The sequence below is a fragment of the Alexandromys fortis genome, unplaced genomic scaffold, assembly GCF_014885135.2.
Source record: "Alexandromys fortis isolate MF-2015 unplaced genomic scaffold, M_Fortis_MF-2015_v1.1 scaffold_58, whole genome shotgun sequence".
NCBI lineage: Eukaryota > Metazoa > Chordata > Mammalia > Rodentia > Cricetidae > Alexandromys > Alexandromys fortis.
The window spans coordinates 10,034,898-10,036,972 of record NW_026067940.1 but is presented as its reverse complement, the minus strand read 5'-3'; the positions used below and the strand labels follow the sequence as shown (position 1 = coordinate 10,036,972).

Here is a 2,075-nt window from a genome sequence, read left to right as displayed (position 1 = left end):
GACTTGACTGGGGGAGGGGGGGAAATGGGAGGCGGCAGTGGGGAAGAGACAGAAATCTTTAATAAATAAATAAATAAATAAATAAATAGGTTTTTAAAGGTCTGCACACTGCTCACTATTCCACTCCTCAGACCTGCCAGCCTCAGGCACAGAGAGCAGGAGCGGTCAGGTCATCCTGTGGGTCCTGGAGCGGCATAAGCTACTTCCTCCCTCGGGCGGTCCTCTGGAGTGACCTCCTATCTTTTTAAGCAAGTCAGTGACTCTGCGTCTCAGAGTGTGAGCCAGGTCCTCAGGTGATAGACCAGGCGCCCCTGCCAGTGTCGTGTCAGAGGCTCCTGTTATCTCTCTGCCCTTCCCCCACCCCACACTACCTGACAATTCCGTCTGCTTCCTAGGACACTGTGGATTCAACGTCAGAAGCTTGACGAGTCTTAGTTCTGAGGGTTCAAGAATCTGAAATCAAGGTGCCGGCAGGAGAAAGACTTTCTTGGCTCTGCTTCCAGCCCCAGGTGTGTGGAGTGACTGTGCCATCCTTTAGCTGGTGGCTACGTCCCTACAGTCTCTGTCTGTTACCATGTGGCCTTTCCCCTGTGTGTTTCTACTCTGTCTCTTACTGTAAAGACGACCAGTTACAGCAGCTTCTGTGTGTTGTTCTGACCAAATGCTGTGGCCAATCTCCTAATGAAAGCATCTAAGAAGGAACAGCTTATGTGGGCTTCCAGCTTGAGGGAACCGTCCACTTAAGCAGGCTGTCATGGAGGAGTGGGCTGATCACATGGCCTGTGCAGTCAGGAAGCAGGGAGAGTTGAATGCTGGCGCGCAGCTTGCCGTCTCTATTTTCTCTTCAGTGTTAGACCTCCCCAGAGAATGGTGCCACCCGCGGTAAAGATGAGTCTTTCTGCCTCAACTAATCCCATCTAGAAATTTCCTCACAGACATACCCAGGGGTTTTCAAGGTGATTCTAGATCCTGTCAAGTTAATACATACTATTGACCGCCATACCAGCCATACTGGGTTTGGTGTGTCCAGCCACAGTTTCACCTAACCCTAAATAATTACATCTGTCACCAACCTATTTCCAAATAAGGTTTCCATGCTGGGGAGTCAGGACTTTAAAGTGTTTTCTTTGGGATGGGGACATAATTTAGGCATAACGTACCCCCTCCTTTGATTTTGTTTCAGTCACATAGAGAGTTCTCAGACTTAAGAAGTAAAAATAATATCGGTTACCCAGCTAAACTTGAAATTCAAATAAACAGAATTATCCTATATGTTTAGATAATTGATGTCCCAACTGTTCCATGGACTATCTATTTAATATCTGGAACATAGTTATACTATTAAAGTATTGACTAGCTAAAATTTGACTTTAAGTCAGTACCCTAGTTAGGGTTACTATTGCTATGATGAAACACCATGACCAAAACCAAACCGGGGTGAAAAGGGTTTATTTGGTTTGCACCTCCACACTGTAGTCCATCACTGAAGGAAATCGGGGCAGGAACTCAAGCAGGGGTGGAACCTGGAGGCAGGAGCTGATGCAGGGGCTGAGGAGGGATGCTACTTACTGCCTTGCTCCTCATGGCTCAGTCTGCTTTCCTGTAGGTCTTTTGGCTCCAGGCCCTCACCCCAGCTTTCCACAGGTACCTCTGCATGCCGGTTCTCAGTAGAAGAAAATCTTAAAGCCACTTTACCACTGAAACTCAGTAGCCGGGATTTTCCAATTTTGTGCCCCTACGAGTGTTCCATGTAAGTAAGGGCAGGGACTTTCTGTTCATGAGATATGATTTTCCTGTCTCTGAGGATCACCTGCAGGGAGCCAGCGCTGTCTCCTGTGTTGCTCTTTGCATAGGCCATTACAGGAGGAAGGGGCCTTCTAACTTCCTTGGTGTTTGTTGTCCTTTTTTTTTTTCCCCTTTGAGGCAGGAATTCATGTAGCCTAGGTTTGCCTTGAATTCACCAAATAATCAAGAGTGATCTGGAACTGATCCTTCTGTCTCTGCTTTCTGAGTGCTGGGATTCCAGGCGTGCATCAATCCACCGAGCTAGGAATGGAGCCCAGAGCTTTGTGCGT

General features: G+C 47.6%; 1 long non-coding RNA gene across 1 annotated transcript; it reads left to right on the top strand.

Annotated features, from left to right (window-relative positions):
- The first annotated feature begins 394 nt into the window (after positions 1 to 394).
- LOC126505005 (uncharacterized) lies at positions 395 to 2,075 on the top strand. Its single transcript, XR_007592785.1, has 3 exons — positions 395 to 509; positions 1,607 to 1,750; positions 1,928 to 2,075. It is a non-coding gene; the product is annotated as an uncharacterized lncRNA (long non-coding RNA).